The sequence below is a fragment of the Eleutherodactylus coqui genome, chromosome 5, assembly GCF_035609145.1.
Source record: "Eleutherodactylus coqui strain aEleCoq1 chromosome 5, aEleCoq1.hap1, whole genome shotgun sequence".
NCBI lineage: Eukaryota > Metazoa > Chordata > Amphibia > Anura > Eleutherodactylidae > Eleutherodactylus > Eleutherodactylus coqui.
This window is the reverse complement of record NC_089841.1, coordinates 275488415-275496616: the sequence shown is the minus strand read 5'-3', so window position 1 is coordinate 275496616 and position 8202 is coordinate 275488415.

Sequence of the window (8202 nt, the reverse complement as noted above, 5' to 3'; positions counted from 1 at the left end):
GCCGTTCTGGCGTGTTTTATTTTTCACAGCGCTCACCGTGCGCTATAAATGATGTTCGATTATTTCTGCAGGATTATGTAAATACCAAATTTATATCATTTTTTTTTTTTGTAATTCTTTCACACTTAAAAAAGATGTTCTTTTTTTGTTTATTGCGGCTTTCAAAGGCTCCTCCCATTTTTCTTCTTTTGTCCAGAGTGAAAGGCTTAGTGCCACCATTTGTTGATCCATGCCACGTTTTGATCACTTTCCGTTCTGTCATTTGTAAGACAAGAGGCTAAACTGGCTCTTATCGCCATGTGTTTTTAGGAGGTGCCCGGTGTCAGATAATGTACGAACGGAGCCATACCACATGTGTGATTTTTTTTGGTAACCTTTTACCTGTCCAAATCGCTGAGGTTTGACGGTTTTATCTATTTGTTTTACACTCTTTAGATTTGTCTCACTAGGGGACTTGACTATCAGCATCCTTTCTCGTTCTTTGAATACTCTACTATACTTCTGTATAGTAATGTAATAGAAAGCCTATGAGGTCAGCCAGAGTAAAAACTAGAAAGAGGGAATCTTTATGGAAAATCCTGTTTAATGCCCACACTACCCTTTTCCAGTTTTTATGATCCCTTCTGAACAGACTGTAACCATGTAAGTTCTCCAACCAGTCAGAGCTTTCATCCAGCCAGGTCTCCGTTATTCCCACTATGGCATAGTTTTCCTCAGACATTATTCCAGTTCGTCCATCTTATTGGTCAGACTTCTAGCATTAGTCTCCATATAGTTTAGAAGGTTATTTGTATTATTAAGTGTATCCCTATTAATTGTTCTGCCAACTCTAACAGTACTAACTCCTCCCACTGGTCCACCATTATTACCATTTCCTACCTTCAAGAATAATGAGCCAAAAGAAATTCTCCAGTGTAAGTTATTCTGGTCCCCCAGCCACTATGACAATAGTAAACTGGAAGTTATCAGAGCACAATGCAGTCCTACCACATCCTACAGTGGAACCAAAGCTTGTACTGTATTAGGGGCATAGCATTCCCCATATGACTTGACTACACAATACTGCTGACCACCATGTAACAAATGACTGGCCCTCATGTCCGATGCAGTAGTTGTCATTTAAGGTAAGAAACCATTAGGGGGAAAAGTAAATATTTTATCGTACAGCAAGAGAGGGAAATCTTTCGTACAACAGATGGCATGATTGTGTTCCAGAGGCCGCTTCAAAGGAAGTTATTGTCCTCGAAATCTACGGCATGTATGGTAATAGTGCAGCTTCCAGGAGTCGCTATTCACGGTGGGCTTACACACTGCGGGGGCAGTATGGAGTCACCTGAAGCTGCAGCTTCAGACAATGGGGCGGATGTGTAAAACTGCTGGAGTTATTTTTGCCAGAATGAAGGTCTGAAGGTCTGCCCGCGCGGCCGTTATGAAGCTGCTGCTTTTATTCCAAGTATCCTCCTATGCATTTAGTCTGTGCAACAGTTTACAAAGGAAACAACTGTGCGGCGGCTGATCACCGGGAGCCCCGGATTTTGTATAGAAGCACATGGAGATTCACATTCACGAAGATGAGCATTCCCCACACACGTAGAAGAGATGTCTGTCCTGGGAGCCTGACGCAGGGCCACACACCACCTGCCTGCAGGTCCAGGTACTGGAGCCTGTACACCACTAGGAGGGTGAATGCTCACCGCAGTGTCATCTCTAGGGGATCCTACTCACCAAGCCTCAGAACCACAACATCATTAAAGACCACTGTGATTTGGGTTTTGTACTATATCAGAATGAATAAACCAAGCCAGATGAACCAAAATTTTTGCAAAAAGATTCATTTAAAGGGGTTGTCCCGCGAAAGCAAGTGGGGGTATACACTTCTGTATGGCCATATTAATGCACTTTGTAATGTACATTGTGCATTAAATATGAGCCATACAGAAGTTATTCACTTACCTGTTCCGTTGCTAGCGTCCTCGTCTCCATGGTGCCGTCTAATTTCAGCATCTAATCGCCCGATTAGACGCGCTTGCGCAGTCCGGTCTTCTCCCTTCTGAATGGGGCCGCTTGTGCCGGAGAGCTGCTCCTCGTAGCTCCGCCCCGTCACGTGTGCCGATTCCAGCCAATCAGGAGGCTGGAATCGGCAATGGAACGCACAGAGCCCACGGTGCACCATGGGAGAAGACCTGCGGTCCACCGAGAGTGAAGATCCCAGCGGCCATCTTCGCAAGGTAAGTAAGAAGTCACTGGAGCGTGGGGATTCGGGTAAGTACTATCCGTTTATTTTTTAAACCCCTGCATCGGGTTTGTCTCGCGCCGAACGGGGGGGCTATTGAAAAAAAAAAAACCCGTTTCGGCGTGGAACAACCCCTTTAAGCAAGTATAATGAAAGGGGCGTACCCAGGTCTTGTGGGGGCGGACAAAGGTGGGAAAATCCCTACTTGTCTAACCTTTACAATCAGTAAAAGATGACACTAGCGCGGACAGAAAGGTCACTGAACAGGCCAGTATTTTCCTTATTTTATAGGCTTATCTGCTCCTCATCATTTCAGGCCGTACAGATGAACTAATGCATCTTTCAAATTACACCTTGTCGTTGTGGAGTTGTCGTTTTGCTGCATATCTACCTGAGATGTAACTGCATGCTAACAATTAGAGTTGTGGTGATTGGGTGAACGGTCACTGGAGGCCCTAAAAGCGGTTCCCCCATGTCCTATAAGAGGCTCTCGGCGGCCCTTGTGTGTAGTGACCTCTTCTTCCACTTGTGTAGAGCTTGTGCACCACTAAACGTCTCTACGCCACAGAGAAGAGATTTTGCCCAGTTAACCTTTTATCTGTCAATGTTCCAATCTTGAAACCGTAGATTCAGAGAGTTGCTGCTTTGCTTTGGATTCATAGAATGGTCGAGTTGGAAGGGACCTCCAGGGTCATCGGGTCCAACCCCCTGCTCAGTGCAGGATCTCTAAATCATCCCAGACAGATGTCTGTCCAGTCTAGGTTTGAACATCTCCATTGAAGAACTCCCCACCTCCCATGGTAACCTGTTCCACGCATTGATCCCCCTCACTGTCTAATATCTAATCTGTGTCTTCTCCTATTCGAGTAACTATAGGGGATGCGGTTGCACCCGGGCCCAGGAGCCTTAAATGGTCCATAAGGCCTTTCCTCTCCATATAGGGAGCCCAATACTATGAATAAGACATTATAGTTGGGGGCACGGATAAAGGTTTTGCATTGGGGCCCAGGAGTTTCAAGTTACGGCTCTGCGTTTAAAAAAAAACTTTTGCACAAAAGGGCCCATGAGCCTTTAGCCACAACCCTGGCTCCTCCCTTCAACTTTATCCCATTGCATCTAGAATTTCCTTGCGCAGATGACAATAGGGCTGATCCCTCTGCACTGTGACAGCCCTTCAGATATTTGTAGACCGCTATTAAGTCTCTTCTCAGCATTCTCTTCTGCAAGCTAACAATTCTCAGATCCTTTAACCGTTCCTCATAGGACATGACTTGCAGACCGCTCACCATCTTGGTAACTCTTCTCTGAACTTGCTCCAGTATTCCAGATGAGGTCTGACTAAGGAAGAGTAGAGGGGTATAATGACCTCACGTGATCTAGACTCTATGCTTCTCTTAATACATCCCAGAATTGTTTTTGCCTATTTGGCTGCTGCATCACATCGTTGACTCATGTTCAGCCTATGATCTATTAGTATACCCAAGTCTTTTTTACATGTGCTGCTGCTTAGCCCAATTCCTCCCGTTCTGTATATGCTTTCTTCATCATTCTTGCCCAGATATAGGACTTTGCATTTCTCCTTGTTAAATACCATTCTGTTAGTCGTTGCCCACTGTTCAAGATTTCTAGATCTTTCTGAATCCTCTCTCTCCCCCCTAGTGTTAGCTATCCCTCCTAGCTTTGTGTCATCTGCAAAATTGATCAGTTTCCCATCAATTCCCTTCTCCAGATCACTTATACCAATGGTGACCAACCCTGGGCTTAGGACAGAGCCTTGTGGTTCCCCACTTGATACATTCTTCCACGTGGATGTGCAGCCATTTATGACCACTCTTTGAGTACGATCACTCAGCCAGTTGTGAATCCACCGAACAGTTGCCTTGTCAATCCCAGATTTGGTCATTTTTTCAAGAAGTACAAGGGGCTGCTGCTAAGTCTTTGGCTTTACCCAGAAAGAAACAAGATAGGAAGATGAAACTTTCCATTTCTTCCACATCCTCTCCACTGATGCCAACACACTTCTTACATCGGTATTCCAAGTTCTGTAAGCCTTGCAAAAAGAAGCATTTCGGTTTTGCCTCAAACCAGTCATTTGTAGCAGCCATGGCATCAGAAATGGTGTGAAATTTGGTCCCCTTAAGGAGTTTCTTCAGGTTTGGAAACAGATGATAGTCAGAGGTATCTAGATCTGGTGAATATGGTGGGTGGTCAACCAGCTGGAAGCCTAGCTCCACCGGTTTTGCCGTGGTCGCTTGTGCAGTGAGCGGAGGCGTTGTCTGGCAGGAACAAGATTCCTTTGGACAGCTTGCCATGCCTTTTGGCCTTCAGAGCTGCCTTCAATTGGTCCAAAAGTTCAATGTAATCCCTTGCATTGATGGTGGAACCATTGTGAAGGTCGTCCACTAGCAGCATGCCCTTCTTATCCCAGAACACAGACGCCATCACCTTAGTGGCTGAGAACCACTGGGCCTCCACTCTCTGACTGCTCCTTGGTTTCAGGGTCATACAAATAAATCCAGGTCTCATCCATGGTGACCAGTCCATCCAGGAAGTTCTTATCAGTCCGGAAACGCCGACAAATGGACCGGGAAGTTTTCACTCGCATGTTTTTCTGATCTGTTGTCAAACATTTGGGGACCCACTGTGCAGATAGCTTCTTCATGGATAATGACACAAACACGTTCACCAGAAATCCCCATGATGCCAATTTCGGAAGACTATGAGTTAGCACAATCTAGAAGCTCAGTTACAGCGAATATGGACGTACATACTGCAGGATACCATATGGAACTTGTATGCCTCCATGCCCCCCGTATCACATCCTGTAGCCAAGCTAGAGGTGGTACAACAAGGTATTAGAGCATCCACGCCCACCCGTTCCACATCTTGTATCCAAGCTAGAGGCGGTACAGCAGGGTACTAGAGCCTTCATGCCCTCCGTATCACATCTTGTATCCAGGCTTAGAGGCAGTACAACAGGGTACTAGAGCCTCCATGCCTGTCTATCACATATTGTATCCAAGCTAGAGGCGGTACAACAGGGTACTAGAGCCTCCATGCCCGTATCACATGACTCTACCCACAAAGAGCAGAGGAGAAAGAGGTACAGCAAGAAATGGACTCTACCCACAAAGAGCAGAGCAGAGGAGAAAGAGGTACAGCAAGAAATGACTCTACCCACAAAGAGCAGAGCAGAGGAGAAAGAGGTACAGCAAGAAATGACTCTACCCACAAAGAGCAGAGCAGAGGAGAGGAGAAAGAGGTACAGCAAGAAATGACTCTACCCACAAAGAGCAGAGCAGAGGAGAAAGAGGTACAGCACGAAATGACTCTACCCACAAAGAGGAGAGGAGAAAGAGGTGCAGCAAGAAATGACTCTACCCACAAAGAGCAGAGCAGAGGAGAAAGAGGTACAGCACGAAATGACTCTACCCACAAAGAGGAGAGGAGAAAGAGGTACAGCAAGAAATGACTCTACCCACAAAGAGGAGAGGAGAAAGAGGTACAGCAAGAAATGACTCTACCCACAAAGAGCAGAGCAGAGGAGAAAGAGGTACAGCACGAAATGACTCTACCCACAAAGAGGAGAGGAGAAAGAGGTGCAGCAAGAAATGACTCTACCCACAAAGAACAGAGGAGAAAGAGGTACAGCAAGAAATGACTCTACCCACAAAGAACAGAGCAGAGGAGAAAGAGGTCCAGCAATAAATGACTCTACCACTAAGAACAGAGCAGAGGAGGAAGAGGTACAGCAAGAAATGACTCTACCCACAAAGAGCAGAGGAGAAAGAGGTACAGCAAGAAATGACTCTACCCACAAAGAGCAGAGCAGAGGAGAAAGAGGTACAGCAAGAAATGACTCTACCCACAAAGAGCAGAGCAGAGGAGAAAGAGGTACAGAAGAAATGACTCTACCCACAAAGAACAGTGTAGTAAGCGCACAGAGTCCTTTTGAATGGAGAAAAAGAAGTGCTGTTGTGAAGAGGAGGAGAGTGGTGGTTGTAGAGGATTCCCTATTGAGAGGAACAGAGGCCGCTGTCTGCAGACCTGACATAACCTCATGAGAGGTGTGCTGCCTTTTCTTCCAGGGGCACAAATTACAAATGTGCCTGATAGGCTGTCAAGACTCTTCCGTCCTACAGAACACCACCCATTCCTACTAATACATGTAGGGACAAATGACACTGCAAAAAGGACCTTGCAACTATCTGCAGAGACTTTGAAGACTTCAGAAAGAAGGTGAAGAAACTAGGAGCACAGGTGGTCTTCTCATCCATCTTCCCAGTGGATGGCCATGGAATAACAAGTAAGCATATATTTGGTGGGCGTCTTGCTTCACTTATTAGGAGAGCTTTAAACTAAAACAATATGGGGGGGGAAGTGAAAGGTAAAAATATACAGCTAATTAATACATTTGAGACCCTCGCTATTACAATTCAGAAGGCAAGTAGGGGAGCAAGAGACCCCGATCACAAACTAACATGTTTTTATACAAATGGCCAGAGCATGGGAAACAAACAAGGAGAACTGGAGCTCCGAACACAGGAAGAGAAATATGATGTCATAGGCATCACGGAAACTAGGTGGGATGATACACATGATTGGGATACAAGGCCTAAAGGATACAACTTATTTATAAGATACAGACCTAATAAAAGGGGAGGAGGTGTTGTGTTGTATGTTAGGAAAACATCCATCTCCACGGAGATTCAAGCTTCAGAGCTGGGAGTTCTGTAGAAACTGTTTGGGTAAGAATACAAGGAGAGAGCAACAGAAAGGACACCATTGTAGGCATTTACTGTAGGCCGCCAGGACAAGCAGAAGATATGGAGGAACTCTTTCTACATCAGATGGCCAAGCTCTCAGAGAAGCCCAACATAGTGATAATGGGAGATTTTACCCATCCAGACATTTGTTGGGAATCTCTCAGGTAAAAGTAATGGATCCAACAGATTCTTATCCGCTCTTGGTGACAACTTTATCTGCCAGAAGGTAGAAGAGAAAACAAGGGGATCTGCTATCTTAGACCTAATTCTTACCAACAAGGAGGGAATGGTTGAGGAAGTAAGGGTGGCTGGGACCTTAGGAGGCAGTGATCATAATATCCTTGGATGTTGGATAACAAGGGGAGGAAGACCTGAGAAGACTCAGACCTCAAGGATGGATTTCAGAAAGGCAGATTTCAATGAACTCATAAATAGAGGGAAGAATCCAATGGCTGGATGTTCTTAAGGGCAGAAATGTCGAAGAAGGTTGGGAAATATTGTGAAATGAGATTCTCAAAACACAATTGTTAACAATCCCTAAAAGAACGAGGAACAGGAAGCATTTAAAGAGACCCGGATGGATGAACACAGAACTTGTACACATGTTATAGAGGAAGAAAAATATGTTTATCAAATGGAAAGAGGGGGGAATATCTAAAGAAGAATATAATGCGGTCTGCAGAAACTGTAGGGCAAGTGTCAGAAAAGCTAAAGCTGATAATGAACTGAGGCTTGTAACAGAGGCCAAAAGCAATAAAAGGATTTTGGGGGTCAAAAGCAAAAGAAAAGTCAAAGATGCTATTGGATGCTTACAGGATGAAAATGGTGAATTGGCTAAGAGCGATGTTGAGAAGGACAGACTTTTAAATTCTTATTTTGTATCTGTTTTCGCTCAGAAAGTAGATGGAACATCAGCTGATCTTCCCTGTGCTATTGGGGAATAATAGAATGCAGGCTATCTGTAAGCAAAGAGATGGTGAGGGAACACTTAGCTAACTTACATGAATTCAAGTCTCAAGGTCCAGATGAATTACATCCTAAGATACTAAAGGAAGCAGCAGAGGTAATTGCTGGACCACTCGCCATACTCTTTGAAAATTCCTGGAGAACGGGAGAAGTCCCAGAAGCTTGGAAAAGGGCAAATGTTGTCCCCCATCTTCAAAAAAGGGAAGAAGGTGGATCCAGGAAACTACAGGCCTGTGA